A 14,767-nucleotide genomic window follows, 5' to 3' on the forward strand; every position below is an offset into this window, starting at 1 on the left:
AAGCCACTGCGTCTCAGGCTGTCTAAGAAAACTGGATAGCCCGGAGGGCTGGGCAGTACAGATGGAGAAAAAGCTCATACTTTCCCTTGCCATGCTGGGCAGCAGGTACCCAAAAGACAGCAGGATAGGAGCTTCACTAGACAGCAGATGGTGCATTTTCAGCCTTGCATACACTCGCAGTGGAACAGCTTGGTGTGCAAACACAGTCCTTTAAAAGAACGTGTGGCTCTGGTGGCTGTGAGTTGATACACCTATGCCAGGGGGCATATGTGGCAGAGAGACCAGGGTTCTCTGCTTTTTGTCATATGAATCCTTTGCAATAATTTTTAAATTTTGCAAAACAACAACGAAAACAAAAGCGACATCCGAAGTGATAAAGACCAGTATCTTTAAAGGCTGTCTCTTGTAGAGGAACAGGCCATCCCTCTTCAAGGTTGCTTTGCATTTGACAAAGCAGCAATAAAATTTATGTTTTTTCCACCACCCATTCATGGATAACTCCAGGTCCAGAAGAACATTTGGTATCCATGTGCCTGCCATAAGAATGAGAGAAGGGCATTTTGCTCAGGTCAGGACAGGTCTTCCAGTTCTTGTCAGACCCTGACTTCAACAGCTCCAGCCAATATGGCCAAGAGAACCATAAACCCATAGAATTGTAGAGTTGGAAGGGACCCTGAGGACCATCTAGTCCAACCCCCTGCAAAGCAGGAATGTGCAGCTGTCCCATATGATGGGGATCGAACCTGCAACCTTGGCATTATCAGCACCACACTCTAAAACCAACTGAGCTCTCCCAAGATGGATAATGGAGGTGTAGTCCAATAATGTCTGTGGTGGCTACAGATTTACTATCCCTGGCTTAGAAACAGCATTGTGTATCTCCTTTTACACAGACAGGCAAAAGTGGTACATAGTGCTTGCGGAATGAACACGCGGAGCCCATGGTGGGGAAAAGAAGAAATTCCAAGTGACATTTTAAAGAAGTGAACAGATTATGCAATTAAAACCTTACATTCTGTTTAACGTCACCACTAAAAGTAATGCCGTTTTTAGTACCAGAGAGGTATTTAAAGCAGAAGGCACAGCCATACTTTTGTGGGGAGTCTGAAACCTCAGAACGTCTTACGGTGGCTTCTAAAAGCCATCCTGCGCACTCCCCAGCAACCTAATGAGCTACTGGCTTCTTGCGTACGCCACATAGATTAAGTTTTCCATCTCTGCTACCATTAGCAAGCAAATGGGCGCCAAAGAACCTTACTTCCTGCCCAGCCTCCATGTTAAAAAGAAAGTATCTCAATATTTGCCTAGGCTATGTCCAAAAAAATACGAGGCTGCTGGCTGATCTTTCGCTCTACTCCAGAGTTTGCTGGTGGCCCTAGGTAATAATCTCATGCCAAACTTCCTCACACCCCGGTGGCTGGCCCCAGGGCAGACCACAGAAACCTTCAATCGAGGCCTGCGAACAAGAGGCCCACAGTCCTCCTCCATCAACTGCCCCCTTCTGCTGCTGAATTCCCCCTAGAGAGATATTCCACAGAGTAAATTCTATGTTCTTGGCACTCAACCCCAAAATATACTCTATTCAAGGCTCGATGGTGGTGGGGAGCCAACCAAGACTGAAAAGGAAGAAGAAATTTACAATCTGCTATTCTGGGAAGGATACACAAGCCCAGCGATACTGAAAGAACCTTGGAATCCAAAGATACAACCTCATCCTCAGGCTTCTTGTGTCCCCCTTCCCGTTGTTGTCTAGGCAGGAATGTGAGGTGACTATGAAGGTGCAGGGGCACCAGCTCCTGGAAGCCGAGACCTTTCAGGGGCCACTCAATATTTTGGGAGTCAGGGCCCAGCCCCTTCCATGCCCCCAAAGCATGGAGGCTTCTTCTCCTCCTGCTTCCGTAGCGGGGAAAGCAGATCAAAGCAGTCCCTCTCCATTGGTTGCACCAGAAGGAGCCACCAGCCATTGAAGCTATGTGACTACCGGGTTTGGCTCCACCCCAGCTCCTCCTGACGTCAGGACACCACGTGTACAACACTGCTCCCCTCCAATCACCCCTAGGAGCTGGTACTCTGTGAAGCTGGGAGGGATACCATATACCAGGGGTGGCCAACTCCCAAGAGACTGTGATCTACTCACAGAGTTAAAAACTGGCAGTGATCTACCCCCTTTTTGGGAGTTCAGGTCAAAGTTGTTGAGCTTTTTTTAGTAAGGAGGAAGGCCCATTGGGGGGGGCTCGGGGTTGAGTTTTTTCAGGGAGGAGGTTAAAATGTTGAGCTTTTTTTAGGGGAGCCACAGTTGTTCAGCTTCTTTGTGGGGAGCCAATGATCTACCAGCGATCTACCACAGACGTGCTGTGATCTACCAGTAGATCATGATCTACCTGTTGGACATGCCTGCCATATACCGTACATAAGACACATGCCCAGTTCTCATCTGCATCACAGCAGTTTCAGATGTTTTATTTTATTAATTGTTTTGCATTTGCTGCCCTGGACTCCTTTGAGTGTGATATAAATTTAACGATGACTGGATAAAACGGCAAATTATCAAAAAATGAGAGCATTCAGCCTAAGGCAGCAAGGTTGCTTTTATTTATTTGTTTAAAACCCCACCAGATATTTAAAGGTTCTCAGGGGTGAACCCAATTCCAGAAAGGTCACAGGACCAATGAAAACATGGTAGTACAAGCCACATAGCTGCAGAAACAACTGAGTGAATGAAACAAATTTTCAGAGACGATGCATGCAAGCACACCATGGCCAGTTCCTTCCCCACTTCCCTACCTAATTCTGGATTCCCAGACAAATTCTAGTCACCTGAATGCAAGGAACTGATGTTTTCACAAGACTCTGTTACAATGCCTTGCTCAGATCTTGATTTGATAGACCAGGCATCCCCAAACTGCAGCCCTCCAGATGTTTTGGCCTACAACTCCCATGATCCCTAGCTAAGAGGACCAGTGGTCAGGGATGATGGGAATTGTAGTCCAATACATCTGGAGGGCCGAAGTTTGGGGGTGCCTGTGATAGACCTTACTTCTGTAGGTGTCTACGGAGTTTCAGGTCTGTGTCATGCAAAAGTGAGATTAAAAATATAAATAAATAAAATAAAAGCTCTAATCTGACAACAAGTCAAATACTACAAAGATGTGGCTGGATATAGGTTACAGCATGAACTTGCAATGAAAACATAGGCAATGACACTGGGGCTTTCCTCTGTTGCATCAAGAAATGCAAGACTAGGCCAACAACATATTATGGTGCTAAGCGGTACTACAGAATACACAGACTGCTACACACACGGCATCTTTCAACAGGATAATGGAAAGATTAGCTAAAGGGTAAAGCCAAACAATCCTTCCAACACAAAAGGCTTATGTCAGGAAAACACATTTACCAAGGAGCCAGGTAGCGAATGCACCGCCATGGCTCAAAATCCTCCCACGTGGTCTTTGCTTACGCTGCAGAATTCCATCTAGCACTGAAAACTGGTCAGCCAAGAAGATGCCTATGCAAGCAACATGCACAAATGTTTGCTCAAGGGAACTCTCGTGTTCGTTACATTTGGTGAGACGCCGGCCTCACTGACCTGCTTTACTGTGCTGGCTGGAAATCGGCAGGATCCTGTCCGAGGACACAAATAATCCCATCTAAACTCAACGGGAGAGGACTTGCCTATTGTTGATTAAGTGCTGCAATGCTTCCCCCCCCCCCCAAGGACTGGATTCAAGCAAGTTCTAGAGCCAAGGCAGGCTCCCCACCGAGCCTCCGCTGCCCTCGCCTTGGCCTTACGCCACTTATCCCTCCCCTCCTCCAGCTACGAGCTCTCAGCCTTGCACTTTCTGTCCAACCGGTTCTACTCTTATTTTTGTTTCACTGAGGATTATCTCCATGGCAATGTCCAGGTGACAGCAAGGGGGAGAAAACCCACCTGCACTCAAGCCTAAATCCCTTACAGTGTGTCATAAAAGCGGGTGGGGAGGGCAGCTACTCTCCTGGAGCCCCAGTGTCATCAAAGAAAGCAAAATACAGTTGCTTTGGAAGGCTGGGGGGGTAGGGGGAGCCTCACACAATGGAGAGGCATTTATTTTCAATCTTGAGTGTTGAGGATAATGGAGCTGATTGGCAATAAATAAATAAATATAAATATAAATTCAGGCCCCAGAATCAGGGCCAAGTTTATTTTTCCTCTTCACCTCCCTCTTAAGCAAAACAACACTGCTTCTGCTTTGCACAAGTGTTGTGTGTGTGCGCGCGCGCGCGCGTTTTAGCCGTTCTCATTCCGTGAGGGGGAAGATTTGGTCAGCCACAAAAGCTCAGCATGCAGGATAAATGGGAGCAGAGCTCTTTTGCAAATAAAACCTTTATTATGGTTGCTCAGTGCTTTGAAGTATGTACTACTTTATGAAAACTGTCAGAGTCAAAGCCACAGAGGAAATTCTCAGAGTTGCAGGGAGGGGAGGGAAGACTCATTCCCAGGGGTTTTTAACTCCCAAATGTAGTATTCTAGGTTTGTATGCTTTGGGGGAGATTTCAAAAACTCCTAGTTGCCCAGGCAGCTGAATACCTAGACTATTTCCTGGTATAGATCCATTGACAATTTATAAAGCTGTCTCATACACTCACATACACAGACTTGTCTCATTATAGTGCTGGTGGACGTGGGATGGTCCCTATCAGGTCAGGGCCATTTGCACTGCAGAGCCAAAGACTGAAATAGTGGGGTGCAAACCCAGCCTCTTTCATTCATTACCTTCAGGAACCGAGCAGGAATTTCCTGCCAAGTATCAATTGTGCAGATGTTGGATTCTTGGCAAGGAGTTTGTGCATGCTCCCGAGGCAACAAACAAACATCTCTTGAGTACATGCTCAAGCCAAGCTCACAACAGGGGAGTTAGTGGTGTCCATCTGCCCTCTGTGCATCTTCAGAAATCCTCCTTTGGTCCTCAGCCTCCTTTTGTTGGAGGTGGAAGAGCAGTACCCAGATGGTGGGGTGGCCAAGTACTGATGGTTTGGGAAGCGAAGAAGATGGTTCTTCAGATCATGGGTAGTCAATGTGGTGCTTCCAGATACTGCTGGATTCCAGCACCCTTCATCCCTCAACTCTGCCCATGCTGGATGGGGCTGGTGAAAGTTGGGAATGCCACAATGGACACCCGAATTCCACTTGTTTGCCTGCTCATCTGCACAACAGAAATAAGCAGGTTGAAAAGAGTGTTTAACTTTGTACAAGCAACAGCAGAGTTCAGATAGACGTTCAAGGGCAAATAGCAAATAGCATCTGCAGGGGTGGCTGCACTATTAATTTACAGGATCAAAGCAAGTGAGGAGGGGGTGTTTAACCCTTCCCCATTGCAGCCCCAAGGAAAATCTTTCCACTGAAGCTGCTGTCCCCCATTGGCACCAGTACAGTTTGGCTCTCAGTGATGGCAAAAAGAACAGCTGAGCCCATCATCCTTTCCCCATCAATGACCAGACCTATTCCCCCCCAATGGTTCAGTATAAACAATTCATTAATTCCATGGGCTATAATCTTCCTTGCTTCTCCCCGCACCACCCCCAAAGTCACAGCCAGTGGTACTCTATAAACATTTTAGGAAACGTATCAAAACATGGTTCTGATTTCTGATCCCACCTTTGAGGAGGGCAATACAAATACAAATACCTTTATTGGCATTACAAGTTAAGGCATTTCAAATCAGTGGGACAAATTTAAAAGGGACAGGAGTGAGGCTGTCGAGGGTCACAAGGCACTCAATTGTTCTGCTTCGCAGGACAGTTATTGACATCAGATTGATGACTCAACAAATTTTAATTTCTGTCCTGGCAAAAACAACAACAACAACCCAATTCTCTGCAGAAACTGAGCCCTCACAAAGTTTGGGACCAGTCTTATAGGAACAGGGGCACTTCCCCCCCCATGTGACACAGGTGCTTAGTTCCACCTGAAAAGTGAGGGAAACAGGGAACCCAGGCAGATCCATTTTCACTAGTATAGTTTGAAAGGAATTCCTACACACCCGACCAGTTTTCTAAGTGGCAATGCTTCCAATTCCCCTCCTGGAGAAAGTGTGAAGCTATCTCTCCACCTCCTTTGCAAATATTGACCTAAGCGGGGGTGGGTGGGTGGGTGTTCCCCCTTTAATCTACTTTTTAACGCCAAAGGGAGGGGAGCGTAGACTGGAGAAAACCTGGGGAAGTGGACTAGAGTTGGAGCCCAGAGGTGGAGAATCTCCAGATAGGACTGGGAGATCCTTCCTTGAACCCCTGGAGAGCTGTTGCCAGCCAGTGCGTAAAGTACTGATCTAGATGGATGAAAAGCTCCGACTCAGGATAAGGCAACTTCCAATGTTCCTTCTAAACTGAAGACAGATTTCCACACAGAGATGTTTGTTTGCAATGGAAACTTTAGCACACCTTTAAAAAGACAACTTTAATTTTTCACCCGATATATACAGTGTCAAGGCTGTGGGGTGTTCTGGTCTTAAACACACACACAGAGAGAGAGACACACGTGTGTGTGTGCATGCGTGTGTGCAAATACACACACCTCTCTAAACGAGAGAGAACTCTGTGCGTTCTACCTCCAACTTCAGAGAAGAGCTGAGGAGCTCAACCGAGCCCTGAAGCGAGAGAAGCATAACATGATCCTCTCATTATGTAAAAGCTCTTGGCAACGCTCCCCCATCTATGTATCCTCTTAGCAATTTTGTATCCGGTTTGGGAATTCCAGGAACATCTGCAATTGTCTTTTGCTTAACCACACATCTGTGAGACAAGGAGCATCATGTCCCTACCTGCAGTGCCCTGTCATTAGAAACGAAGGATGCATTCCCTTCTCACCAACGAAATGTATAAAACCCTCATGCTCAGCCGCACCTGGAGCGCTCACCTCTTAACCCTAACCTCCCCCTGCGACTGCTGACAAAATAACCCATCACATTCCTACCATGAGCTGGGAGGGTGGGGAGCCGGCAGACCCTGGGAAGGTGGTTAAACATCACCACTAGGCCATGCTGAAGGACAGCTTCCACTGCAGCTCCTTACACAGTTTTGCAGCAGCCCAAACTGCACTTGATCCATTGGAGAGAGGAGAAACCCAGCCAAACAAAAGACTTTGGGAGCTCATCATGCCTGTGCACGCTGCTGTTATGATAAAACATTGCCTGAGCTCAGGGACTATTTCCCATCTCAACCGAGTGACAGCTTGGGGAAACAGATTTTATTAACAGCATCGCGATAACGAACCACATCATAGAGTGAACCACAGTTCCCATTAGACAGACCTGGGCTTACTCCCCCCATAAAAGGAAGGAACTGGAAGAAGGGTGGGGTGGGTTTAAAGTGAAAACAGCCAAAGGGCACCAGCAAAGGAAGGGGGCAGGGGGGAGGAGAGATAACCTTAAATAAATATCCAAGGCTAGTCAATCGATCAGATGAAGGACCCGACATTTAGGAGGTAGGCTGAGAATGCAATTCTCATGAAATCCAGGAGGCCACGGAGGAAATGGTGAAATCCTTAATGCAGCAATGGGCTAAACACAGACTCACCAGTGCTTCCAGGCAGTTCCTGGAAATGAATCCAGACTTGCATGTGTATCAGTATTTCAACCAGTTTAATAGAGCAGGTTGGGTCCATAGCTTAGAACCCATGCACCAAACTGGATCCTTCACTGGATCATGTGTTGAAACAAAAAATAAATAAAAAATTCCTTCCAGTAGCACCTTAGAGACCAACTAAGTTTGTCATAGGTATGAGCTTTCGTGTGCATGCACACTTATTTTTTGTTTCGACTACGTCAGACCAACACGGCTACCTACCTGTAACTAGTACTATGGTTCATGTGTTGATTGTCTGCAGTGGAAGAGAACTTATGCAGAATATGTGAAGTGTCCCAGAAACACTTCTCCAACTTGAGCAGCTATTCTCCACCCCACACCCTGACGGTGCTTCTGTGCTTTTAGCAGCCAGGACAGCAAGCAGAAACTCAGTGAGAGACAGTTTCTCTACTGCTGTTTTATCTGCCAGACAACAGTCATATATCTATCAAAACATCGAGGAATCCTGCCAGAAAAAAAAGAGAGGTGGCAACAGTTCTTCCTACTGTGATGAAATGGCAAGCATCAAGTGTTGCCAACGTATCGTGAACTAATAACGAGAAGGATCCTGAAAAACAGAATAATTATTCGAGCACTTTTGCAAATGTCCTTTAAGAAGCTTTCAAGGAACTGCAGCTTTACTGTTTCAGACCAGAAGTCTATTCTACGTCGCGGGTGGAGAATTGCCGGGGCTGCAAGGGATAGAGACATTATAAACATTTCCAAGTTGTAATATGACGGGGCCACAAAGAGATTCATGGTGGTTACACACTAGGTGGAATTGCTGTGCTTCACTCATTGTTTACAGGACATCCATACGATGCAGTCATCATCTCAGACTGCTGAAAATTGGACTCCCCCCCCCCTCTCCCAGAAGAATAGGCAAGTAGTGCAGCCCCCACAGGTGCAGAAACCTTTAGAGACACTGTTCCATCTTTTGAAAAGGGCAAGGTTTTGACAGGAGCAGTGACTTATCAAGAAAATGAACCTATCACACTTCAGCACTTAATCATTATGACATTTCTTGGTGGGTATCATGGCATGCTTCTTTTTTTAAAAAAAAAAATCTTATAATGAACACTAAAATGTGTTTCGAGACACGTATTGTTTTTTTCAATGAAGGAGAGGAATTGCAGTATAAAAGGTAAAAGGTAAAGGACCCCTAGATGGTTGAGTCCAGTCAAAGACAACTATGGGGTTGCAGCACTCATCTCGCTTTCAGGCCCAGGGAGCTGGCATTTGTCCACAGACAGCCTTCTGGGTCATGTGCCCAGCATGACTAAACCACTTCTGGCACAATGGAACACTGTTATGGAAACCAGAGCGCATGAAAACGCCGTTTACCTTCCCACCGCAGCGATACCTATTTATCTACTTGCACTGGCATGCTTTGAAACTGCTAGGTTGGCAGAAGCTGAGACAGAGCAACAGGAGCTCACTCCGTCTCGGGGATTCGAACCGCCGACCTTCTGATCGGCAAGTGGCTCAGTGGTTTAGACCAGAGCGCCACCCACGTCCCTAATCACTATAGCACAATAATGCCATATTGTTAATCTTTTAAATAAATTCTTACAAACACAAACCTTTTCCAGTCACTGCCATTAAAATAGTCGATGGAAAGGGTACTTGTGTGTGGATACATAATCATTACTTTGAAAAAAGATCAATGTTATAAAATAATGTTGTTGTGCTATACCTCTCTTTCACAGGTGTACATTGATAACTAGAAAAGTATAAACCCTAATGGGGAAAAAATGGACTCATAAAATAGGATCTACCACTCAGGTTACAGTAGATGCCATGCATGCTGAACTTCAAAGTGTCTCACCTGCAGCACCTATGTTATCTGCTTTGATGTGCGTGGAACACAGCAAGATCTGCAGACAAAGAAAGTGAAATGCTGCCAATAATTTGGAAAGCCAATCTAATTTATCCCTCTGCTGTCTGTCTGGACAATCCACCCCACAGAGCAACTTCCACCATCCAGACCAAATCATACTACAAGATAAGAACTGATGCATTATAAGAGGTGCTTGCTGAGCATCAGTTCCAGGTGAGGTGACACAAACATGCACCTGGTTGTGAGAACAGGATGCTGGAATTTATAGGCCATTGGGCCTGGTCCTTCAGGCTCCTCTTATCCTCTAATGTTTGTCAGTGCTGATGGGAAAGGCAGAAGCACAGTTTGCTGACATTACTGACTTAATACGTTCTGGGGATGGGATTTCCTCTGACCGAAATGATGGCCACTTGCAAGTGTGAGCAAATCCTGCGCTTTTAACATTGCACAGTACATGATTTGAGAAGATGGTATCACTACTCCTTGGACCTATATCCCAAAGAGATAAATGCAAGAGTCTTGTGCTTTGATATGGAGCAAAGTTCATTATAGGCTAATGCACAGCACATAGGACCAGTGGACAAATGGAAGAGGCTTCTTTGTGTGATGTCACTTATTGTTTTAGTGCCCCAGCTGGCGGCAACTGCCAGCCCCTGAGCAAGGATACAAAGAAAGCTTTTACAGATCATGGAAAGCCCATTGAATCATAGAATTATAGAGTTGGAAGAGACCGTGAAGAGCATCCAGTCCAACCCCCTTGCAATACGGGAATCTTTTGCCCAACATGGGGCTCGAACCCATGACCCTGAGATTAAGAGTTATCATGTTCTACCGACTGAGCTATCCCAGGCCCAAGGACAGATCTTTCACAGCAGGTCCTTAAGGCCAAACTACACATTTTCATCTCAACAGTGGAAGTTTGTCAGGTGAAATGTCCCCACTCGCTGCAAATTCAACCCCCCAAGAAATAATAACCAAAGCAGAAAGGAATAATTTGCCGATTCAAGCTCCTTGGAAGACTATAGTATTTCGGTGTTTGTCCCCCTCCTCCAAAGATGGAGCGCAAACCTCTTATGTCTACTTTACTCAACTACAAAGAATGTGCCAGAAGGATTATTTATTTTCCCTGGGGGAGCATTAGCTAGGAAATGGCCGAGATGCTAGCTATTACTGAAGCCTCTATTGGTTAGGCTTGCTGGAAAGACTGTAAATTCAGTATCCCTCTCCCAGTTTAAAGGGAACCATAAACCATGAGGGGCAGGGGAGGTTATTGAGTTATTTTTGTTTTTGTTTCTATTATGTATTCCATGTCTTTATACTGTGATTTTATATTGTAACCACCCAGAGACCTGCGGGTATAGGGCAGTATACAAATTTAATAAATAATAGTAATAAAAATAATATAACTTTCTGCTTGCAAGAGCTGTTCAATGGTGGAACGGACCACATGAGAAGGTGGTGGACTCTCCTTCCTTCGAGATTTATAAGCAGAGGTTGGATGGCCATTTCCGTCGGATTATTTAGCTGTGGTTTGTGCATTGCACAAGGTTGGAGTACATGACTCTTGGGGTCTGTTGCAACCCTATGATCTATTGAATGTCCTCCCCTCCCTGCCCAAGAAACAACACACAAACCGGGAGGGGCCTTTGTGTGTATGGACAGAGAGACAATGAATGAATGGAAAGGCAGGAAACAAACCAAGGCAGGTAGATAGAAGGAGAGTAATTTATGAATGTGAACAAATGCACTTTTCATATGCACACTTGATTTTAGCTGGTGATAAGAACAAAGGGTTAAGCCCAAAAGCTTTACAGACCAGGCAAGTGTGATGGAGGGAGTTCCAAAGCCAGGAAGAGTTGACATCCACCACCATGACAACCCTCGTAGGTTCTACCTGTTCAGTGACATTTTTCACCAAGCATCTAAATAGATTCCACCCTTTCCTCCCTCTAATGTGTTTCAAAAGTTCACTCTGTACGTCTCAGATGCCTAAGCCAGGAGGTGGGAGACGGAAGGACACAGAAAGAGATGATGGAGCTGAATGGAATTCATTAATTTCATCCACTTCCAATATAATTATATACTTTGGCCATCACAAAGGAGAAAAGGAACTCCCTCCCCGTCCCCAAACAGCTCTTCACACCATTCCTTCCAGAACACTGAAAACTACCCTCTGGTAACCAAGATTCACAAGTTAATTGGTAAGTATTGACCAAGGCATACTGGTCCCCTCAGAGAATATGGAAAGAGCCTCTTCCTACTTCAAAGTTCTCTGTTGCAATATAGTTTGGGATATGGGTTTCCTCTGTGTTTCCTCTCCAGTAACTTGAACAAACTTTGTGCTGTGATGGCCACATTTAAATGGCAGGTTGCAATAATGAAAAGAGGAAGAGGAAGAGGAAGAGGAAGAGGAAGAGGAAGAGGAAGAGGAGGAGGAGGAGGAGGAGGAAGAAGAAGAAGAAGAAGAAGAAGAAGAAGAAGAAGAAGAAGAAGAAGAAGAAGAAGAAGAAGAAGAAGAAATGATGGTGATGATGATGTTATTATTATTTGTACCCTGCCCATCTGACTGGGTTGCCCCAGCCGCTCTGGGTGGCTTTCAACATATATAAAAACATAATAAAACATTACACCTTAAAACGATTCCCTTAAAGGTTGAAAAGTGCTGTTCCGAATAGTGACACTTTGATTTCTCATTGAGCAAAACCAACAGGAAGGTTATGACATTCAAAAGAGAGGAGGAGGTCAGACTCTGATCAGTTATGTTGGTTACAGAGAGCTACGACACAGAACAAATGAGACAATGCCTCGATGGCCAGTGATTCAAACGTTTTATGGTAATTCACTCACAGTACATGGATTTTGGACCACCCTGTAGATAAGACAACATGACTACTTGAAGCTGTATTACTTAAAACAGTTGTGGGAGTGAATAGTTCCCACTCAGTCATTCCATGTGAAGAACGTGTCCCTCAATAGAGGCATTGTATGTCATGAGCCTGAACAGAATCCTGCGTTAGATATATGCTTATCTGTTCCAGTACAACAATGATCACTGCATTCCTGTGCTACAACTATAAGTACTCCAAGGAGACCAAGGGTGGGGAAGCTGTGGCCTGCCAGATGCTGTTGGACTCCAACTCCCATCAGCCCCAACCAACATGGCCAACGGTCATGGATGAGGGGCATTGTAGTCCAGCAATCTTTGGAGTGCCACAGGTTTCCCATCCCCTGCAGCAGAAGACGCAACAGAAACAACCATTCTACCTGAAGCAGTTGAGCAAAAACCACTCTTTTGACTTTGGACTGGGCTTTTGACTTTAAAAAATAACTTCAGGATAACATTATATCCACGTGAGTAAAATCTACTTTGGTCCAATGCATGAACTAGGACAGATTGCGTTGGGAGGTGGGGAGCCCTCAATGAAATCCAAAAGCCCCATCTCAAACTCTCCTCATTTTCAACCAAATCATCTCCCTCTAGACCAGTAGTGAAGCAGGCTTTCAGAAACATAAGGAGACCACTCTGTCACTCTCCTCAGTAATGTGAGCAGTGGCTTGGCGTTGAAAGCGGCTCAATATACAAGACTTGGTTATATTAGACAGAGCATTGCTGCTATGGTCATCTGCAAGGAAGAATGAATTGGCTGTAGGGTTGTTATGCAGGCAGAAGGCAGCAAGAACCTATCCCGCCCCCCACTGTGGCCTAAAGGATCACATATGATTCCCATGATACTAGAAAATATACCACTGGGGTAGAAGGTTTTTGTATGACAAACAGTAAAGCTAATTTATTTGGCGCTCTCTCTCTCTCTCTCTCTCTCTGTGTGTGTGTGTGTGTGTGTGTGTGGTTTTATAATGTTCTGCCACTGTTCCATTTCCCTGGATGGACCAAGTAATCTAATCCAAAGTACACACCAGACCAGAGTCACCATTTATTTACCTGGACAGGTGCTAGTTCAACTGTGCAGACATCAGAGAAGTTGGGAAAGAGCCAAGGCTGCTGATTAAGATGCCGGGGAAAATAAAACAAGATGAGAGAAACCTTGATTAATGGAGAAGCCATGCCCTGTTTGCCTAAGATTATGTTGTGGAATGTGGCTCTCCTTTTTAGTATGCTCATTCACTGGAAACAAAATGAATGGAGGCAACGTCCAGGCACTGTAAGTGGAAGGTGAAACAAGGATCCATGAGAGTTGGGTCAAGATAATCTGGGACAAGGATGTGGGGATGCAGTTTCAGCTGCTGTCGCAGAATTGGCCATCAGAAGGGCTTCCACATTATATACCAAGGTGCAGCCTAGTTTGTCTGGACCAGCACAGAGTAACCATGCTCCTACTGTAAAGGCCCCCTAATGCTTACAAATATCTATGCCTTCAGTTGTGCTTGCATGCCTCTGAGTACCAGATGCTGGGGAACAAAAGTGGGGAAACTGCTATTGACATCATGTCTCTTGGACTTCCCAAGAGGCACCTGCTTGGCCAATGTTAGAAAAAGGGTGCCAGACTATATGGGCCTTTGGGTATGATCCAGCATGTTCTTCCTGTGTTTAAAAGCAACATAACTACAATGCAATTTACCATCCTGTTAATTTCCACACTAACCAAAATCCACCACTGTACGGCACACGCTTATCAAAGTGGTCTTCCCCTTAAGTCTGCCTCGGTTTGAGTTGCCTGTGCCAGAGGTGAAATGATATGCTTGCGAAATGATTCTGCACTGGAACATGTGAATATCTCAACAGGGCAACCCACTAGCTGCAGTTATCCTACCCACACCCACCCACAAACTTGTAGGGTGGAAGGGGTGGGCTTCCATCAAGCAAGTTTCAGGGACAGGCGGAAACCCCTCATACTTCTCATGTTAAGAAGTATGCGGCATCAGTTTTAAAGACTGTGGGATACAGACTGGAGAAATCTCAACACTGACAGGCAACTCCAGGCATCCCCATACTGCGGCCCTCCAGATGTTTTGGCCTACAATTCCCATGATCCCTAGCTAACAGGACCAGTGGTCAGGGATGATGGGAATTGTAGTCCAAAACATCTGGAGGGCTGAAGTTTGGGGGTGCCTGGGCAACTCTTCCACATATATAGATAGCCCAGGGCTCTACAGAGGAAAGGAATGGAGAATTTGTGGCCCTTCAGATGCTGTTGGACTACAATCCCCATCATCCTTGACCACTGGCAATTCTGGCTGCAGATGATGAGATCTGTAGTCCAACAACATCTCGAGGGCACCACAGTGGCAACCGTTGGTTTACAACGCCTCACACTATTTATTTGGCAGAAGCCTGCAACTAGGACAATGTCTGAAGTAACCCAACACCAC

At 45.6% G+C, this 14,767-nt stretch overlaps 1 long non-coding RNA gene across 1 annotated transcript in view; it reads right to left on the reverse strand.

Moving 5' to 3' along the window:
- The window catches only part of LOC148686775 (uncharacterized), a 112,281-nt gene that overhangs the window by 38,863 nt on the left and 58,651 nt on the right, over positions 1–14,767 (reverse strand). The gene's annotated exons all lie outside the window — the stretch shown is intronic.

This window comes from Zootoca vivipara, chromosome 2 (assembly GCF_965207765.1).
Source record: "Zootoca vivipara chromosome 2, rZooViv2.hap1.1, whole genome shotgun sequence".
Taxonomy (NCBI): Eukaryota; Metazoa; Chordata; class Lepidosauria; order Squamata; family Lacertidae; genus Zootoca; species Zootoca vivipara.